The sequence below is a fragment of the Mobula hypostoma genome, chromosome 4 (genome assembly GCF_963921235.1).
Source record: "Mobula hypostoma chromosome 4, sMobHyp1.1, whole genome shotgun sequence".
NCBI classification, from domain to species: Eukaryota; Metazoa; Chordata; class Chondrichthyes; order Myliobatiformes; family Myliobatidae; genus Mobula; species Mobula hypostoma.
Genome location: NC_086100.1, coordinates 163931237 through 163953445, shown reverse-complemented (window position 1 = coordinate 163953445; position 22209 = coordinate 163931237). Strand labels below are relative to the sequence as shown.

The 22209-nt window shown below is 40.1% G+C and overlaps 1 protein-coding gene and 1 long non-coding RNA gene across 4 annotated transcripts in view; one reads left to right on the top strand and one right to left on the bottom strand.

Moving 5' to 3' along the window:
• The window catches only part of bmpr1ba (bone morphogenetic protein receptor, type IBa), a 602440-nt gene that overhangs the window by 512877 nt on the left and 67354 nt on the right, over window positions 1–22209 (bottom strand). The gene's annotated exons all lie outside the window — the stretch shown is intronic.
• LOC134344963 (uncharacterized) overlaps window positions 14009–22209 on the top strand; it is a 53411-nt gene continuing 45210 nt past the window's right edge. Inside the window, exons 1-2 of the long non-coding RNA XR_010017574.1 lie at window positions 14009–14073; window positions 20521–20656. This is a non-coding gene — a long non-coding RNA (uncharacterized LOC134344963). The remainder of the gene's footprint in view (window positions 14074–20520; window positions 20657–22209) is intronic.

The following is a 22209-nucleotide window of genomic DNA, read 5'->3' as shown; positions in this document are numbered from 1 at the left end:
TTGCATTCAATTTCCACTTTTGTCAGTAGCTGCTGTGCTTCCTCCATCTGGTCAGAGAGCAGGACTATGTCATCTGCAAAATTGAGATCTGTGAGCATAACTGGTCTGACCCTTTTGGTTCACCCTGGTTTTATGGTAAAACCAAGCTTGTCATGATCTTTGGTAGCTTGACGCAGAGTGTAATCAAGGACGATTATAAAGACGTAGGATGCCAGAGTGTCTCCTTGCAGCACACCAGCTAGGAGCTGGAACACTGCTGATTCTCCATCTGGTGATACAACTTTCGCCATGGTTTTGCTATAGCTGGACTCTATTGCTCTCAGTAGATGGTCTGGCACTCCGTAAGCTTTCAGTATCTTCAGCATTTTACCTCGGTGAATGGAGTCAAAAGCTTTGCGAAAATCGATGTAAGTAAGCACGGCTGGTAGGCTGTTCTTCTTGACTTCCTTGATGATCCTACGGAGAGCAAGTATTTGCACTACTGTTGTGCGCTTCTGCCGAAAACCATTCTGATTGAATCTTAGCTTAGGGTCCATGGCGGTGCAAATCCTGTTAAAGATCATCCGATTGTATAACTTTGCTAAGATGCAGGTCAAGCTGATACCGCGGTAGTTATCTGTATTCTTGAGGGATCCAGACTTGGGGACTGGGATAATGTTTGAGAGTGACCACTGTTCTGGTTTGTCACCTTTCATCAATGCCATATTACATAAGTAAAGCAAGATGTCGTTCAGGTCGCAGTTCTTCAGGACAGCTGGTGGTATCCCATCTGGTCCAGCGCTCCTGCCCTGTTTGAGTGCATATTTGGCCTTCTTCAGTTCCTCAGTGGTGAATGGGCCATCATCGGTGTCAACTTGCATTAGTATCGTGGGTATGTCCTCTTCTTCTTCCGTAATCGTTGGGGGGCTTCCCAGCAGGTTCTTAAAGTGGGTAAACCATGTCAAGACATGGTCCTCTGCTGTTTTACCACTTATTTGACCTGATGGGGGACTTCTTCTGTCTACTGATCTCATTGGCTAGGCGCCATGCTTCTCCATGCTGCATGTCTTCATTAGCAGCTTCTATCTCTCTAATCCTCTCAGCTAGTTCCTCTTCCTTCAGTCGGACGTAGGTGGCAAAGAGATTCTTCTTTGCTGTCTTGAACTTGTCTTGAACGATGTCAGCACAAGGTGGAGTAGGGTTGATGTTGAACCGCAAGGCGAAGGAGGCACTGAGGGGCGTAGTCTCAGTCAGTGACAGAATCCTTACTGTGGAATTTGACGGAAACCTGGCGACCTCTGTCATCATCTGTTACTCCCTGCACAACTGCAGCGAGGAGAAGGAGGTGGAGGCCCTCTACAGTAAACTTCACAAAGCTGTCTCTTCAGTACCAGCATATAATTTCCTGGCTGTGCTCGGCGATTTTAATGCCCAGGTCAGACTGGAAGATGTTCTATACTCATACCAAGTCTTTACCAACAGAAATGGACAATATCTAGTTGATTTCATCCAGGAACACAGTCTCATTGCCACCAACACACAATTCAAGAAGCGAGCTAGTAAACTGTGGACATATGAAAACAGAGCCTCCATCTACAGGAAACAGCTCGATTACATCCTCATAAGAACAAAATGGCGTAATTGTGTGATCAACACAGAAGCCTACAGCACCTTCAACTCAGTCAGTTCTGACCACAGAGTAGTGTCAATGCAAGTGAGATTGAGCCTGCAGCAACCCAAAGCCACAGGTCCCAAGGAGAAGATAGACTGGAAGGCATTCTCCTCACAATCTATTCTTCAAGCCCAGTACACAGTGGAGGTGAGAAATTGCTTCGGCCCTCTGGAATGGGGGGAGGAAGAGACTACCACCGACCACTATCAACAGCTCATACACGCACACACAGATGCAACAAAGACTTTGCCTACTGTGAAGCGAATCAAGAAGAGTCGGATCTCAAAACATCCTGACGTTGTCGCAGCAAGAAGTGTGGTTAATGCTCGTCATGCCAAACTTAGAAGCAGCGAAACAGAAGAAGAGCTAAGTCTGCTGGTACTAACTACTAAAAATATAGCACAGAGAGTGTACATTCTTTCAGACCTCCCAGAAGCAAACCAAAATTAGATTTTATTACAGGCACGGGTGGCTCATAAATTCATGTCAATTAGGCGGAAGAGACAAGTGTGGCAAAGCACAATCTATTTGCTTGTTTTACCAATTATGATGTAGTGTTATACTCTGTAGCTTCAAGGTGATTTTTAATAGGAGACCATGTTGGTTGTTGTATGGCTGTGGACCACAGAAACTCTCAACCCGAACAAACAAAGCAAACCTCTTTCAGCAGCCTCCCAAAGCTAATGTACATTAACAGACCACTTCAGGCCCCAAGGCAATGCGTGTATTATCTTAACAAATATTCAATCCCTCCGTCAGTGCTGTACTTTTGCCACTGTACACACCGCCTGCAATCCTGACAACATCCCAAACCTGTGACTGCTAGCCCCTAGAAAGAGAAGGGCAACAAACAAGTAGGAGATTCCCTCCCCAAGTGGCACACCCCCCCTCCCCATTCCCATCCTGCATTGTGAGAGCTTCTTCATCACAGCGGCTGCTACAGTTCTAGAAGGTAGCTCATGACTACTTCTCAAGGTCATTTAGGAATGGGCAATTATTGCTGAATTCCTGAATTAAGGATAAAACTTTGGAAAGTGGGCTATTTATTGTGTATTTAAACAATAAATAAATACAATGGTGTATTTATTGGATTTCTTACTTACAATTATCTTCAATGTCAAATCACATCACACATCAATATAAACCTTAGGCTGATGAACAACAAGTAATCTCATCAGAAATTAGGAAAATCATGATTATTTCATTTGATTGTAAAACGACACACTGTCCAATGCACTCAACAGGCAACAGAACCTTATGAGGTATGACTACAGTGATGAAGATCTAAATCCAGCTGACAAATTGGGCACAGCAAGCTCCCACAAACAACACTGATAAAATACAAACACCCTCTTCCCCCCATGCCCCCTGCCCCCGCTCCAAATCAGGCAGGAGGTACAAAACTTGAAAGCACATACCACCTGACTTAAGGACAGCTGAGATCTTCCTGTTATAGGATTACTGAATGAAACCTTTGTCCAATGACTCTTGACCTCACAATACAACTCGTCATAGCCTTGCACTTCATTGCCTGCAGGGTATTTTCACTGTAACATTTCATTCTGTTATTCCTTTTCCCTTGTACTACCTCGATGCACTCATGTGGTGAAATTATTAAAACAAAGTTTTTCATTATTTTGCAAAACAAAGATTTTTACTGTACTTCAGTGAATGAGACAATAATAAACCATTACCGGTTACCATCTATCAGACATTCATATTTTATGACAAACCTTGTATATTTTTATTAAATAGTGCTTGGGATCATTGAACTTTGAGAGCGCAGAGGACTGAGACACTCATTGTACAATACTCTTGTTATATGGCAATGGCGTTTCAACCAAGGTAATTGTTCCTGAACTCACAACTTTGCACACCTGTGATTTGTGGGTTTCCACTAAATGCCCTGGTTTGCTTCCGCCTCCAAAAGATACTCAGGTTGGTAGGTTAAATGGCCGCTGTTAGTTACCACTAATATGGAGCTGAGTAGGAGAACCTGGAGAAAATTGGAATTGGAATTAATTTATTATTGTCACATGTATCAAGGTACAGTGAAAAGCTTGCATACTGTTTATACAGATCAGATTATTACATAGTGCAAAGTAATACAATAAGCATGCAGAATAAGACCATAAGATATAGGAGCAGATTCCATTAACCCATTTAGCCCATTAAGTCCGCTTCATTATTTCATCAAGGCTGATCCATTTCCCGCTCAGCCTCAATCCCCTGCCTTTTCCCCATAACTCTTCGTGCCCAAACTAATTAAAAATCTATCAACTTCTGCCTTAAAAATACCCAATAACTCCCCCCCACCCCCAAAGCCACCTGTGGCAATGAATTCCACAGACTCACCACTCTGGCTAAAGAAATTCATCCTTATTTCTGTTCTAAATAGACTCCTCTCTATTCTGAGACTGTGTCCTCTGGTCCTAGACTCTGCCACCATAGAGAACATCCTTTCTACATTCACTCTGTCGAGGCTTTTCAACATTCAATAGGTTTCAATGAGATCCCCTCCCAATTATTCTGAATTCCAATGACTACAGGCCCAGAGCCATCAAACACTCCTCATATCATAATCCTTTAAATCTCCAAATCATTTTCATAAACCTCCTTTGAACCTTCTCCAATGTCAGCACATCCTTTCTTCGATAAGGGGGCCAAAACTGTTCATAATACTTCAAGTGAGGTCTCACCAGTGCTCTATAAAGCCTCAGCATTACAGCCTTGCTTTTATATTCTAGTCCTCTTGAAAGGAATTCTAAGATTGCATTTGTCTTCCCCACCACTGAGTCAACCTGTGAATTAGCCTTCAAGGAATCCTGCACGAGGACTCCCAAGTCACTCTGCACCTCAGATTTTTGAATTTTCTCTCCATTTAGAAAATAGTCTCCACGTTTATTTCTTCTACCAAAATGCATGATGCTACAGTTCTCAACACTATTCTATCTGCCACTTTTTTGCCCATTCTGCTAATCAATCTAAATTCTCTGCAGCCTCTCTGCTTCCACAACACTACCTGCCCTCTCACCTATCCTTGTGTCATCTGCAAACTTGGCCACAAAGCCATGAATTCCATCATCAAAATCATTGACATATAACATAAAAAGAAGCAGTCCTAACACAGACCCTTGTTGAACACCACTAGTTACTGACTAACAGCCAACCAGAAAAGGCTACCTTTATTTCCACTCTTTGTTCCCTGCCAATTAGCAAATGCTCAATCCACATCAGTACCTTTCCTGTAATACCATCGGCTCTTAACTTGCTAAGCAGACTCAAGTGTGGCATCTTGTCAAAGGATTTCTAAAAATCCAAGTACACAATATCCACCAATTCTCCTTTGTCTATCTTGCTTGTTATTTTTTCCAAAAACTTCCAACAGATTAGTCAGGCAAGATCCTCCCTTAAGGAAACCATATTTTATCATGTGCCGCCAATTACCCCAAAATCACATCCTTAATCAACTCTAACACCTTCCCAACCACTGAGGTCAGAATAACTAGCCTAATGCTTCTGTTTCTTTTGCCTCTCTCTCTTCTTGAAGAGTGCAGAGATATTTGAAATTTCCCAGTCCTACAGAACCATGCCAGAATGTATAGATTTTTGAAAGATCATTACTAATGCTTCCACAATCTCTTCAGCACCTCTTTCAGAACCCTGGGGAGTAGTCCACCTGGTCCAGGTGATTTATCTACCTTCAGACCTAATAGTTTCCCAAGCACCTTCTCCATAGTAATGGCAACTTCACTCCCTTCTGCCTCCTTACACTCTCGAACTTCCGGCATACTGCTAGTGTCTTCCGCAGTAATGACTGATGCAAAATACATATTCAGTTCATCCGGCATTGTTTCCTTGTACCCCATTACTACCTCTCCAGCATCATTTTCCAATGGCCCGATAACTACTCTCACCTCTCTTTTTCTCTTTCTATTACTCCACTATAATATTGATGGATCCAACTTTAGCTTCTCCCGCTCAAATTGCAGAGTGAAATCTATCATATTATGATCACTGTTACCCGAGGGTTCCTTTACCTTAAGCTCACTAATCAATTCAGGTTCATTACACAACACCCAGTCCACAATTGCTGATCCCATAGTGGGCTCAACCCTGAGCTGCTCTAAAAAGCCATCTCATAGGCATTCTACAAATTTCTTCTCTTGGGATCCAGCACCAAGCTGACTTTCCCAATGTACCTACATACTGAAATCCCCCACCCCCCCATGCCTATCGTAACATTGCCCTTTTGGCATCTATTTTCTGTTTCCCATTGTGCATTGTAGCCCACATCTTTGCTGCTGTTTAGAGATCCAAGTATACAGTAACCCCATCAGGATCTTTTGCAGTTTCTTAGCTCTACCCACAACAATTCTACACCTTCCAATCCTTTGTCACCTCCTTTCTAAGCATTTGATTACATTTTTTACCGAGAGCCACCCCACGCCCTCCACCTACCTGAATGTCCTTTCAATAGAATGCGTATCCTTGGATGCTAAGCTCCCAGCTATAATCTTCATTCAGCCACGATTCAGTGAATCCCACATCACACATGCCAATCTGTAACTGCACTACAAGTTCATCTACCTTATTCCATATACTGCATGCATTCAAATATAACACCTTCAGTCCTGTATTCATCACTCTTTTCAATTTCGTCCCCCTTTAACACTGAAGTTCATCCTGTTGTGTGTAATTTTGCCCTATCACCAGCCTGTCTTTGCTAGCAATCTCACGACACACCGACTCTGCTTGCATACCAACTGCCCCATCCTCAGCCTGACCGCTCTGGTTCTCAACCCCATGCCAAATTAGTTTAAATCCTCCTGAACAGCCCTAGCAAACCTGCCCACAAGGACACTGGTCCCCTTCGGGTTCAGGTGTAACCCATCCATTTTGTACCTTGTAAAATACCACATCTACAGAAAAAATGTGGTGCAGGAAAAGCGAGATTATAACGAGGGAGATGGTGAAGCTAAGAAGCCATCTCCTCATACTAGAGAACCATTAATAACAGCAGGGTAGAAGCTATCCTTGAGCTTGGTACTACGTGCTTTCTGGCTACTTTATCTTGTGCTGAATGGAAAGGGAGAGAAGAGAGAAGGTTCTGGTTTGGTAGGTCCTTGATTATGCTGGCTCCTTTACTAAGGTAGCAAGAAGTATAGACAGAGTCCATTTTCTGTGTTGGGCTGACCTGTGTCCACAACACTGTAGTTTCTTGTGGTCACGGGCAGAGCAGTTGTAATACCAAGCTGTGAGATAACCAGACAGAATGCTTTCTATGGTGTATAGATACATGGGGAGAATAAAAGGGATTAAGGGGAAACTTGATCGTTGGGCGCAGACTCAATGGGTTCAAAGAAGCTTCTTCCATGTTTTATGACTGAGTTTTGCTTTCAGTTTCTGAAACAGGACTGAACCCATCAGAGACAACAATGACACTGACTCAGATTTCCTGTTGCCTGTAAGATCACACTATCACAATAAAATAAGTCACAGGAAGTTCAAAAATACAAAGGAAAATGCAGCTGAAAAAAGGGAGAAGTGTTATCTTCATTCTGTGCATTGTTAATATGTAATAATGTTAAGAAAATATAAACAACAGAAAATTTGCAGATGCTGGAAATCCAAGCAACACACACAAAATGCTGCAGGAACTCAGCAGGCTAGGCAGCATCTATGCAAAAGAGTACCATCGACGTTTCGAGCACATACCCTTCAGCAGGACCGGAGAAGGTCTCGGCATGAAACGTCGGCTGGACTCTTTTCCGTACATGCTGCCTGGACTGCTGAGTTCCTCCAGCATTTTGTGTGTTAAGAAAGTACAGTCTTTTGTATTGAATAAATAACAGTACAAGCTACAGATTAAAGCATATGAATTAAATTCAGGTAAAAATCTGTTACACTTGCTTTAATTAAAAGCATGATTATTGAAACAATGCAATCAATATAACTGTGCTAATGTGAGGATACAACTGTACTGGGTTCCATGATAGATTAACCAATGGTAAAAATCTTGACCATCACAGCTTATAACAATTATCTAACCTTCTGGGCAAATACTTGCAAGGGCCACAGCTTGCAGTGATTACAGAGTGGAGAGTTGAGACTATTAAATCAATTACAATAAATTAACAGTGTTTAAATTAATGTAGAAAAATTACTGGGGGCCAATAAACTTCAACTTCAGAGACACAAGGAAAATTACAGATAAATGTTACAAGGTGAAAAAGGGATGAAGTATAATAACACCTCCAGATGTTTGTATCTCCAGTAAATACAGCTTTTATATTACCAGGGACAATTCCTGCTGTCTGTTTTCCGAGTTCAGATATCAGTGATTCAGGAATGGAAACCACTTGGTCTCAGGAGACTATTTTGTTTAAAGGTGAAACCCAGGAAGCTTCTCTCCACCAATTTAACTGGAACATCTGTTAGAGGTTGTGCCTGACCAATTCTCTCTGTAGTTTCTAAATCAGGAAAGACAAAGCAGGACGCTTAAGTCATGGTAATCAGCATTAAAAGAAAAGTGAACTCAAATTGTCACCAGCTCTCGTCTTCCTCTTTTTGCCTGCGGTGCTGACTTTGTACATAAGTGGTTGTGGCAAAGATCTTTGCTATGCAAAATTTTCCAATCTGACCTTCTTTCTCCAGGGTGATAGTTCAGGAAGATTCAAAGAGACCTAGTGATAGATATAGTCATTTGCTAACGTGCATTCTCCTGATGCTTCTAATATGAAAAAGTAGTTTGGTGCTGTCATTTCATTATTCAGACCAATGTAATGCTGGAACAATGGCTCTGTACATAGCTTCTAGGGAATAAAAAGAGATGAAGAGGAAACGGAAGAAGCAGCTTGTCAAAGGGAATTAGGGCAAAAGGAAGAAACAGAAGTAAAAGGCTGCAATGGTCACATTACTGAGCCAGGAATGTACATGTCCAGGCTAGTAGAATGGAAACGAGCTCAAGTCTATTCATGGCAGCTGGGAAACTGTAGCTATTGAAATATTCTTTAACATAAGGCTGATACAGTGAGCATAAAGCTACTGGATTGGCAGATAAAATGATATATATGGCTAACATCCTTCAGGAAAGGAAGTGTACCACTCTTATCTGGTTCAATTCAGATGTAACTCTCAATCAGCAGCAGTGTGGTTGACTTTATTCCCAATTACCAATAGTTCCAGGAGATTTGGGAACGAGTGTAAAAGCCAGGCTTGCTAGCATCGCCCTCATCCCAATGAAGAAGGTTACAACAGAAGATGGGAAAATGGATAGGCATATGGAAGGAGCGAATATCAGCTGTACTTTCACACCACAGATGTGGAAGAAGGTAAGCACTGCTTATCCATTGCTGGGAGATAAAGAATATCAAAGGTCTGTGTCAATGAATTCCACAGAATCACTACACTCTGTCTGAAGAAATTCCTCCTCATCTCTGTTCTGAATATCAAAATGTCCTGAAATGTCCAAAGGTCATCCTGAAATGACCTTTGGTGCTGTTTATGTGAAGTTTGTACATGCCCGCATGGGTGTCCTCCTTTAATTTCCTACCCAATCCCAAATAAGTGCTCATGGTTACTGTAAGCTCCCTCTCGTGTAGTTAATAGTAAAAAGAGTTAAAGGAATTAATGGGTGTGTATGAGAGAGAAACTGTAAGTTGCAAGAGTACAGGAATGAGACTGATGCACTGGCATGACTGATGGGCTGGACTGCCTCCCTCAGGAACTTAGAATTATTGTATAACAAACTGAAGACATTTTGTTCTCCATTTGACTTTGATGTAATCAGAAGACTTGCATTTAAAGAGCACCTTTAATATGCCCATTAGAACACCCAAGAGTCCCTTAAAACCAATGTAACATTTCCTGAGGTAATCTTTCATATTAAAAACACCATAAGCTATAGGAACAGATTTAGGCCATTTGGCCCATCCAGTCTCCTCCGCTATATCATCAAGGCTGATCCATTTTTCCCCTCACGCCCATATCCCTTCATGCCCCAGACCAATCAAGAGTCTATCAAGCTCTGCCTTAAATATACATAAAGACTTGTCCTCCACAGCTGCCTGTGACAACAAATTCCGCAGATTCACTACCCTTTGGCTAAAGAAATTCCTTCTTAACTCTGTTCTAAAAAGACACCTCTCTATTCTGAGGTTGTGCACAAGTATGATGAGATGGAAAGGAACTGATGGAAAGGATGGTACATTTTAAATCATTTAGAGGGAAGTCTATATATAACAAACTGAGCAGATATCAGCATTTTCACACTGTTTCCAAATAAGGTCTTTAAACTCTCTAAGTTATCCAAGTTCCTCCAGTTATAGCTTATTAAACATCACTAAATGTTATCAACAGCTGTGCCTTCAGTTGCCATGGCCCTAAGTTTTGGACCAATAAACTTCTATTTATATCTATCTTTTTTTTTCATGATGCTCCTTAATGCCCACATCTTTGTTTTGGTCAGCTCTCCTAATATCTCCTAATGTGGCTCAGTATCTAATGGTGCTTGGTAATTGCACCTGTGAAGCATTCAGGATTTAACATGAACAGAAGTTGTGGTAGCTGCCAGGATGTGCACAACAGAATGATGGAAGTCATCATTCGAGCCCTTTGTGATAAAATTAAAACTGCTTGGGAGCATGACTTAGGTTTTTCTTTGTCCGACGAGGTTTGGGATTCAATTCTTTAAGTCAGTCAATTCAATTTCTTTATGTGCTCGTCATTGTCTTTTGCAGTTTTAAGTTGTCCACAGGGCTCATATGTCTAAAACCAAATTGGCGAAGTTCTATCCTAATACTAGTCCCTGGTGTGACAAATGCAAAGGAGGTGAGGCTTCCCTTATTCATATGTATTGGGCCTGTCCTACTTTGGAAAAATTTTGGAAGGATGTGTTTTTAACTTTATCTTCTATATTAAATTGTCATTTGGAACCTGATCCTTTGCTCCCTCTTTTCAGTATTTCTCGAGACTCTGACAAGCATTTGATCCCGGTTAAACGGCGAACAATGTCTTTTGCCTCTCTTTTAGCTAGACGTGCAGTACTCCTTAAGTGGAGAGATGTAGTTCCCCCTGCCCATGTTCAATGGCTTAGAGTTATTATGATTTGTTTAGATCTTGAAAAGATTTACTATTCACTTTTTAATTCGGACATAAAGTTCCAGAAGGTGTGGGGACCTTTTCTTGAATATTTTCATAATTCTCACCTAGATTGACAGGTGTATTTTTTTTCTTCCCTTGATAGTCAGATCCTGCATTTCCAGCTTTCTTTGATTCTTTGATTAGGTAGCAGGCTGCTTTTTAAAAATTATTATTCATTTCTTTTTTTACTACAATATATAGTTCTGGGGTGATAAAAATTTAGCTCAAATGTCCTTTCGAATATTCATACTTATAATATAATGGTTGGTTTGAAGTTGGATAGTGGGTGGGTTGGGTACTTTCCTTTCTAATTTTTCATTTTTAATATGGGTGACTTGCTCATTTGTTAAGATATGTATTATTGCTATTTTTGTCTGTATTGTAATGATCCTTCTATTTATATTATTGATTTTTTTCTTCTATGCTGTAGTTTGTAGAAAATCATAAAACATATTTAAAAAATGATGGAAGTATGGTTTGTAACGGAGAAAGTAGAAGTGGAGAGAGTGAGCAGCCTCAAGTTCCTGGGTGTCAAGATCTCTGAGGATCTAACCTGATCCCAGCATATTGATGTAGTCATAAAGAAGGCAAAACAGCCGCTATACTTTATTAGGAGTTTGAAGCGATTTGGCATGTCAACAAATACACTCAAAAACATCTATAGTTGCACTGTGGAGAGCATTTTGACAGGCTGCATCACTGTCTGGTATGGGGGGACTACTGCACAGGACCGAAAGAAGCTGCAGAAGGTTGTAAATCTAATCAGCTCCATCTTGAGCACTAGCCTACAAAGTACCCAGGACATCGTTAGGAAGCGGTGTCTCAGAAAGGCAGCATCCATTATTAACGCAAACACGAGGAAATCTGCAGATGCTGGAAATTCAAGCAACACACCAGCAGGCCAGCGGACTTCTTCCTATAGATGCTGCCTGGCCTGCTGTGTTCCACCAGCATTTTGTGTGTGTTGCTTGATCCATTATTAAGGACCTCCAGCACCCAGGGCATGCCCTTTTCTCACTGTTACCATCAGGTAGGAGATACAGAAGCCTGAAGGCACACACTCAGCGATTCAGGAACAGCTTCTTCCCCTCTGCCATCTGATTCCTAAATGGACTTAGGACACTACCTCACTTTTTAAAGAATATACAGTATTTATGTTTTTGCACATTTTTAAATAATCCATTCAATATACATAATTGATTTACTTATTTATGTTTTATTTTATTTGTTATTATTATTTTTTTCTCTCTCTCTGCTAGATTATGTATTGCATTGAACTGCTGCTGCTAAGTTAACAAGTTTCGCGTCACATGCCGGTGATAATAAGCCTGATTCTGATTCTGATTCTGATTCTGTGTGAATAAGATGTTTTTTTTCTTTTTGGAGAGCCAGGAACAACAGCAAACTGCTAGCAGTGGAACCTTCCACAATACCACTTTCCTAGAAGCTAGTGAGATTTGACAAATCACCAAATACTCAAACAAAACTTTTACATATACACTGTTGACTGGTTGCATCATGGCTTGGCACAGTAATTCCAAAGGAACACAAGAGGCTGCATAATAGTAGCAGCAACTCAGTCCATCACAGGCTCAATCCTCACCACCACTGACAGAAAACGCTAATTCAGGAAGGTGGCATCTATCATCAAGGATACCCATAAATTGGATCATGCTCTCTTCTCACTGCTATCATCAGGCAGGAAATAAATAATCCTAATGTCCCACACCATTAGGATTAGGTACTTTCTTACAACCATTAAGTTCCTGAATCAATGGATAACCAAGATCTTCTTCTTGCAGTCTTTATTTTCCTCTACGTCTCAATGTCTTGTATCATTCACAAATAATTTATGCATAATCTATATTCCATACATACTTGTTTATGTTGGTGCTGCATGCAGTAATTTTATTTTAGATATATCTCTCCTTACGTGTGTCCATGACAATAAACTTGACTTGGCAACTTGGAAAATTAGTACAGAAAATAATTCATTGGTTGTAAGGGACACAAGGCATTCCAACTGGCATATAAAAAGTGGTCACTAAATCCAAATCTTCTCAACACATCAAAGTTAGATAAACACGATAAAGTGTCCTCATTTTAATGTAAAATACTTCTAAAGGTCCTGAAAGAGAACATTCAGCCCATCAGGTTCCTGCACAAGGGAGCAATCCCATCAGTCCCAATCGCCCTCTCCTTATTTTCTTTGCACTCCTGTAACTCGTGAAGAACACATCGTCAGGAATGATATGGCCTACCACAATGTAACCTGGAGAAATCGGTGACCGGATGAGAGCTTGTTAACGTAGGCACATCCCTCCCCATCACTGGTAGTATCTACTCAAGGCACTGCCTCAGAAAGGCAGTGCCTAATATCAAACTTCCCCACCATTTCGGTCATGTCACCTTTTGGTAGCTACCATTGGTCAGATGGTACAGAGGCCTGAAGTTTCACACTTCTACGTTCAAGAATAGCTACTTCCTTTCAACCATCTGCTTTCTGAACCAAGCTAAACATCTCTAATCACCACCGCAGCAGAACACCAGGACCACTTTGCAATACAATGGACTCTTTTATTATTCAAATTTTGTACTTCTTTGTAAAATTTGGCATGATGCAAATTAACTTTATGTTTTCTTGTAATATGTTGCGTCTCCAATGCTATGTGCCTGTGATGCCACTGCAAGTAAGTCTTTTCATTGCAGCTGTGCAGAGATGTATTTGTGCAGTTGACAACAAACATGATTCGACTTGAATTTATAGTACTTTCACACCATCATCACTGCAAAAACCCTTGAAAATATTGCACGTTGCGCAAGATGTAACCACCCTTTTAGTTGCATGCTAAGCTATAATTACTGCTTAAAAAGCTCTTTATCTCTGAAAAAAAATATGCAGTATAAAAAAATAAGTATTTATCTTGAGGAATGTTAATCATTCCTCAAGATAAATACTTTGAAATTCCACATTTATTTAAAATAATGGTATTTCTTTTAGTCTTTGTTCATGGTATTTCAGCTTCTATGGAACATAGGGTACATTTCAATCCTCATTTTACACCCTCAACAATGTTTAAAGAGATATCTTAAATTAAAAGCTTTTGCTTCTTGGCTTCCTATCCATGAGTATTCAATGTGATTGGTTGCTGAGTCTGTTTACTAACATCACTGGAAGCTGGAGATCTTTCAGAATTTAATCATGAAGGTTCAGTCAGAGGTATGGGCTGCAAGTCTGAAAAACACTCCACCAGACAGGACAATTACCCTCTTTAAAGGTAGGAACGCCTTTATAGAATACATGAACAAATGCAGAGTTAATTACTAAACATTGTAGCTCTTTTAACACCCTTCTCAAAATCTATTAATGTCAATTGTGAAAGATGTCAACTATTTGTATATAAACTGTTCTGAGTACTTTGCTTGGAGATCAGACTTTAAATCCATATTGCATTTCAATCCAACAGAGTCCTTAAAAGAAAATCTGATACCTTTCAGGAATTTTGGCAAAGCGCATATTTGGCCTCCACAGGATGATATGTCAGTTTCCAAAGTGAATTGAATTTGCATTTGCAATCCATTGAATCCTACACGTATTGCAATGATTAGTAATATAACTGTTGACATACTCCCATATCTGCCACACTTGGTATTAAAATTCTCATTAATTTTAATTGTTAATGATGAACAGAGGTTAACAGAAGCTCATTACTGTATCTTTTCCTAGCTTTCAATCTGTGTTTTATTAATAAAAAAGAAACAGGAACAGTTAACGCTACTTCTTTTTGTTTTTTGTTTTTCCATTACTCTGTCAAGTCAGGGTTTTAGGCAATGTTAAAGAAAGAACATGCAGTTCTCTAGCGCCTACCTCAGAATCAGCACACTCCAAAGCATTTCAAAGTACGTTTCCTAATCTCAAAAAAATTTTTTAAATAATGCTTTTATTCCCAAAATAACTACGATCACTTCTTTTCCCTCAATAATTGCACAGTGGAATAGAAGCTGTCCTTGAGCCTTGCCCTGCATATCTTTAAACTTTTGCATTCTCCACCTGATAGCAGAGAGGAGAAGAAAAATACTGAGGTGAGGTGGGAGTCTATCATGTTATTGGCCACCAACTCAGCTTCTCCACGTTCCCCTGAAACCTCACTCTATCTTCAACACTACTCACATTCCCATTTAGTTCTTTGTTATCAGCAAGCTTAGAAATAATTGCATTTCATACCTTCAGCCAAATTACAGACAGTTTGGTGCCCAAGAACCGATCCCTAAATAACCCAAACACGAGGAAATCTGCAGATGCTGGAAATTCAAGCAACACACATCAAAGTTGCTGGTGAACGCAGCAAGCCAGGCAGCATCTCTAGGAAGAGGTAAGTAACCCACTACTAACAGAGGCAAACCTGAGAAGAGTACAGATATTCTTAGCATTATATCCATTAACCATTTCTTAATCCCCAATTCCATATGCTGTAACCATCCCACTAGGATGGGACGCTACTAAAAGGCTGCTGGTAATCTGATATCCCCCATCTCCCCCATCTACTCTGGTACATGCATCGTCAAGAACCCCAATAGGTTAGTCAAAGATGAATGCACTACCCAAGTACATATGGAAGCAGTTAATCCCACGACATTTAAAAAGTATTTACAGGAGCACTTGAATTGCCAAGGCACAGAAGGCAAATGACCAAGAGCTGGTGACTGGGATCAGTGTAGATACAAAATTGATAGTGGGCACAGAGATGGTAGATCAAAGGGCTTCTTCCTGTGCTGTATGATTATCTGAATTTCCTTTCATAAATCCACGCTAATCTCCTCAATAATGTGTTTATTTTCTAAATCTCTGTATTTTACATACACAAAATGTATCAGCATTATCCGACCATTCATGGCTGCTGTCTGTAATTTAGGATTCACATTCCCATTAGTAACCTTCTGAAAATACTAATCAGTTCTACCTTAAAACTATAAAGAGGAAATAAGTTCCAAAGACTCATGATTTCACCTCTATATTAAATAGCCGAGCCCTTATTTTAATGACCCTGGTTCTAAATTCTCCTGCAACTGGAAACATTCTCTCCAAATCCATCCGGTCAAAACGCCTCAGCATCTCATATGTTCCAATCTAGTCTCCTCTTGCTCTTCAAAATTCTATTGTATAGAAGCCCAGCCTGCCCAGTATTTCCTCGTAAACTACTCCATGCTTAAATCCAATGAACCTCTTCTAAACTGTTTCCAAAGCAATGATGTCCTTCCTTAAATAAGGAGATCAATACTGCACATCGTACTCCGGATATGATCGCAAAAAAAGCTGTATAACTGAAGCATAACCTCCCTAAATTTGGATAATTAAAATTTATTTTAATTATTTTGCTTTAATTTAACAGTTTTCACTACAAGTGCCTTTAAATGTTCTGTGTTTTTGTTAAATTATTTGCTTCAATTGTATTCATTTTAAATTCTAACAAGGGCTGAAACATTTAAATTGTTACTGCTTTGATTCTGTGCAACACCATCTGAGGTCTAGACACTGTACAGACCTTGTCTGAGGAGTGAAGTGGTCCCAGCTAGATCAGCCTTCCCAACCAGGTAGACTTGAGGACACAATGGGCAATGAACAAAAGTACGGGGAAGTTCCTACACAATTATACCCATTGAGTTTAATGAGGAAAGAAAGCTGATTTAAGGTGCATTTGAGATTCTCAATTCAAAGGCATATTACTTTTACACTTCAAAGCTAATCTCTCATTTTTCACGTTAACACATTTTGGGAGGGTTGGAGTGTCAGCAAATCCTGGAGTGACGGAAAGCAATAATGTTTGATTTCTGCAGTAATTAAATTATTTCCCTAATTGTTCACTTACATCAAATGAGTACCATTTTACAAGGAGGAGGAAATGGGACCTGCAAAGCTGCCTGCTCACAAGCCGATACTACAAGCAGTCACTTGACTGAGCACTCACAGCATGGCAAGGCAGAAGATTCTGAAAGATTCACAACAGTCGCAGTGAAGCAATTTCTCCCCGTCTCTCTCCCGTATGGCAGACCATATGAGCTCATTCCCTAAATATGGTCACATAGGGACAGAGTGATGCAGATCTTTAAGGACTGGTGCCTGACATTCAAGTTAGCATTTGTAGTCCTCAGGATACAATATTGATGGCAAAAGGCCTGTCACAGTACAAGGGTGAGGTTGGATGGGCAGGTATGGCACTAGCTAACATTTAAGTACAGTACCACCGGGGACAGGACCTTCATTGTGTTACACAAGGCAACAGAATCATAACATACAAGTCTGTCAATGTATAGCCGTGGGATACAGTACCATGGGGGGATAGGTCCTTATTGTATAACTCAAAGTCGTACTACTGGTGGGATATCTAACTGTATAACACTGGGTAACACCTCTGGTGTAGACAATTTTACACTTAAAACATTGGAGTCTTACGATGGCAGGTAGAGGTCTGTGTAATATTGGGGTACAGTACTGCTGATGACAGGCTGTCTCTGTGTAACACCAGGCTACAGTCAGTGGAGTACAGATCTGTCACTATATATCACTAGTATGCCGAGTAACACTGGGGTACAGTTACTGGTATTTGCAAACCATTGTTGTTTAATCCTGTAATACAGAAATGGTTGGTACAGACCGACACTGTAAAACACTGAGCTACACTCTTGGTGGGGACAAGCTGTCACTGTACTGCACTGAGCAACAGTACTGGTCAGGACAGGTCTGTCACACCGTAACACTGGGATACAGGATAGGTGGAAAATGTGAAGGGCAGTATGGGATAGTAACAAGAGGGCAGTGATGATCCAGCAAGATTTCAGTGCGGCACAGCAGTGTGGTGGTTAGTGTAACTCTTTTCCAGGGCCAGTAAACCGAGTTCAATGCTATTGCTGTCTATAAGGAGTTTGTACTTTCTCCCTGTGACCATGTGGGTTTCCTCTGGGTTCTCCACTTTACTCCCAGATTTCAAAGACACACGAGTTAGGTTAATTGGTCACAAGTGTAAATGAGACAGCGTGGGCTCGTAGGAACAGAAGGGCCTGACATGCTATATCTCAAAATAATTTAAAAAAACTATGGCAATTCTGTCTTTACATTTGTGAAAAACATTCAAGGCTACTTTTACGTGATTAAAATACAACTTATATCACGTGAGTGGTTCTCGGAAATGGCAGAGATAGTAAATCTGACCCCTTTTACAAAAATATTCTCATTGCTGGCTTAGAAAATACTAAACCATTGTTTAAGTTATTAAAGTTGTGATTGCATGCATTCCTGCTCTTAAGATAATGCCCTTTTGACTTAATTTGAACAAAAAAATGCCTCTTCTCATTAGTTGGGTCGTAAACTGCTAGTCTAGACGCCAGCACAGAAGCAGTTGCTCACCAACCTCTCTGAATAGGCTTCAAATACGTTTTTATCCATAACATAAGATGTGCCCATGTCCTTCGTGGATGTTTTCTCAGTGGGAAGTGGATGACTGACAGTCATTAATGGGTCCTTTATACCAACCTTGACGTACATACCCTAATGCTACAGAGGTCACTTGGGCATGGAATCAATATTCCAGGCACTCAATGGAATCCAAATTATAACCCGGCAATATTGTGGAAGAAATAATTTGTTGCTATTGCTCAAAATGCAATTTAGTTATTAGAAGGAAAAAAACAGAATCAAGATAATGGCATGCATTAGCAGAACGTTTAATAGATGTGTTTTTCCAGTTATGGTGCATAAATTTGGACTAGCACCAAATGCATCATTTGCAAGAAGACTAGTACATTTTCATCTACAATATATAAAAAATTGAAGCAGATTTAAGTTATGGAGGGGCAGGAAAGTGTTGAGGAATCAGGGAGTCTGTTGAAGGACTGAGACAGATTGGGAAAATGGGCAAAGAAGTGGCAGATAGAATATACTGTAGTGTAGGAAAGTATATGGTCATGCACTTTAGTAGAAAGAATAATGGTGTAGGTCTCTTTTTTAAATGGAGAGAAAATTCAAAAAAAATCGGAGGTACAAAGGACTTGAGATTCCTTGTGCAGGATACCCTAAAGGTTAACTTGCAGGTTGAGTCGGTGGTAGGGAAGGCAAATGCAATGTTAGCATTCATTTCGAGAGGACTGGAATGTAAGAGCAAAGTTGTGATGCTGAGACCTTATAAGACATTGGTCAGACTGCACTTGGAGTAATGTGAGCAGGTCTGGGCTCTTTATCAAAGAAAAGATGTGTTGGCTTTGCAGAGGGTCCAGAGGAAGTACCAGGAATGTAAAGGTTAACATATGAGAAGTGTTTGATGGCTCTCAGCCTGTACTCGCTGGAGTATGGAAGAATGAGGGGGATCTCATTGAAAGGCCTAGATAGAGTGGATATGAGCAAGATGTTTCCTATAGTGGGTGAGTCTAGGACCAGAGGGCACAGCCTAGAACAGGGGGGTGACCATTCAGAACAGAGATGAGGAGGAATTTCTTCAGACAGAGGGTAGTGATTCCGTGGAATTCACTGACACAGACAGCTGTAGAGGCCAAGTTTCTGAGTATATTTAAAGCAGAGGTTGATAGGTTCTTGGTTAGTCAAGACGTCAAAGGTTTCAGGCAGAAAACTGGGGATGAGAGGGATAATAACTCAGCCACGATGGATTGGTAGAGCAAACTCAATGGTCTGAGTGGCCTCCAATGTCTTATAAGCACATTCAATTCGTCTCAACCACTCACTGTGACAGCAATTCGATATTCACATCCTTCATTAGGTAAATAATTTTCAGCTGAACTTCCTAATAGATTTCAAGGTTTCTTCATAATAGATTTCTATCTTCTATTAATGGCCTCTAGTTTTCATCCTTCCCGTAGTTTTCATTTGTTTTCACTTTGTTAAAGATCTTGATAATTTCTCCTCTGCACTGTAACTATGGTGACTAAAAATACACAGAATATCTCTACTGCACTCTAACCAGTGTTCAATACAATGTTGGCATGAACTTTCTTACAGTCCGCTAGTGCTCGTTTCCTTTCTGATGACCTTGCTAACTGTCCAATTTTAGTTATTTATGTGTTAGTGCTTTGAGATAAGCCTACATCACTTTGATGTGCCTTCTGCAAAGATAATAAATGACACTCACTATTCTAGAGACCAAAATGTACATCAGAATCACCCATGAGGACCTTAACTGATTACTTATTTGCCCATTCTGTAAAGTTATTTGTTTGTGCCCTTGTGTAATTTTTCACAATCTTCCTCCATATTGACAGTGCCTCAGGCACTGTCTGAAATGGAAGATTGGGGGAAGGTCACATGGTGGTCAAAATGGAAAGCAATGGAAGAAACAGTAATTCCTTTTGTACCATAAGAAAAATGTAGAAAAAAAAATCATCAAATAAGTTCCTTTACCAAAGCTATTCAAGAACAATATTACATTCAATTGCCAAGTTCTCAGAATGTTACAGAAAGGACTTCATTGGTTGAAGAATTTCATACTGTCCAATATTATACTATTCAACCTAAAACACTGAGGGTGTGGGGAAGTGAAGGTGGGAGATATCCTTTAATCCAAGGTTAGATTTCTTCACATTAATCCAATTCAAGGCTCCACACTTCAGCAGTCTGGCTTAAAAGAACAAAGGAAATTCCGACTATGTATAATGGCTGATTTATGCCCAATCTCTTTCAAGAAATTTATACACCACTAATGGTTACTTTTGCTCCTTCACAGATAAAACATAAGAAGACAGAAAACACTTAGAACATAAGAACATAGTAAAACCTGAAGACCAAGATGTATCATCAGATACAAAAGCCATGCTAGAATCAACTTAACACAGGGATGGAGATGGCTACGGTCATTGCTGGTAAATTGATCCAAGATTATCAGTTATTCTTCTTTACCTACAATGCATTCATTTCTGTTAACTTCAATACTCTAGTGCTCATTTTAGTTCACAATCAAGGAAATATCACTACCCATTTTCCAAATGAAAAGGAACTGCTCCAGAGCTCCATATCTGTAAGATACATCGCCAGAGAAGATCTTTGTAAGCCCTTTCCTTTCTAGTCTTCCATAAATTATTGGCAAAAAAACTTATTTCCATAACAATCTCTGGTTCTTTACTATTCTCTTGCACCTCAGAGAGTTTGCATCAAGTGAATTATCTCTACGGACTCCCATCCATAATAGAATTTCCCTGCCCTTCTGACTCAAATTGAACAGCTGAAAGAATTTTCCTCACACAATTCAATGATTGTCAAATTGTTAATCAAAAAATCCTATTATTATCTACCATTTCCCTTCTTTCCCCTCTCCAACCACTTCATTTGTCCATCACCTACACATTTCTCCCACTGGGTTCCCTCCCCAAACTATTCCCATCAGCCCACACCACCTCCGGTATTTGGTTCTATGTTCCACCTTCCTTTCCTATCATGTTCCAACATCTGCATCTCTTTGTTGCCTCTACTTATACCTCCCAGCTCATGTTTCTACTTTCGCTCTTCCCTTCTCCATCTGCCAATCTATTTTCCTCACCTGGATCCAAATAGCACTTGCCATCTCCTGCTCCTTCCCTTCCCCTCATCTCATCTCCCCTCCATCTCTCAGACCAGATGAAGGATATTACTTGATCCAATATTTCAACTGTCCACTCCCTTTCATAGATGCTACCTGATCTACTGAGTTCCTCCAAAATTTTGCTGTTATTGCTACCATTACCTGTCTTCTCCAGCAATTTTATGATTGATCACTGAGAGTATTCCTAAAAAGCACAAGCTATTAAATCATAATGGTCTACTCACTGCTGCATCCTGGAGACTAATCAACAATTGCTGCAATGCTGAACGTCCCACAATAGTCTACAGCATAGTCAAAGAAGGAGGAGGTGTGTGTACAAATATCTGATGAATTTCAAAAGACACATATGCTGGTCCTAACCAGTTAATGTCAACAAGCTGCATTTATACATATGCTAGTCCTAACCAGTTAATGTCAACAAGCTGCATTTATACATACAATTCCTTTAAAGTATCAAAATGGTGCTGGACCATATATATCTTTGGAGGTGTTGGGCTGGGAGTGGATCCAAATGCTCTTGAGAATGGAAATAGACTCTTTTAGAAAAGATAGCCACAGTGATCTCCCAATACGACCACTGAAACTGAGCAGTTTCGATTCTGAAAAAGATCTTTAAACTGTTGGTTTGAAAGGCATAAATGTTATTTCTTACAAATTGAAAATACAATTTCATATCACCATGACTTAAAATTTCCAATTATAAAATGTATTAACTCAAATCTAGTTAAAAACTTTAATTCTCTACTCATAAAGTTAAAAGATTAATGAAACTGTACTCAAGACTACAAGAGGTGCAATGCCTTCCAATCACTCAATGCTTATTTTTTGGGAGAATTT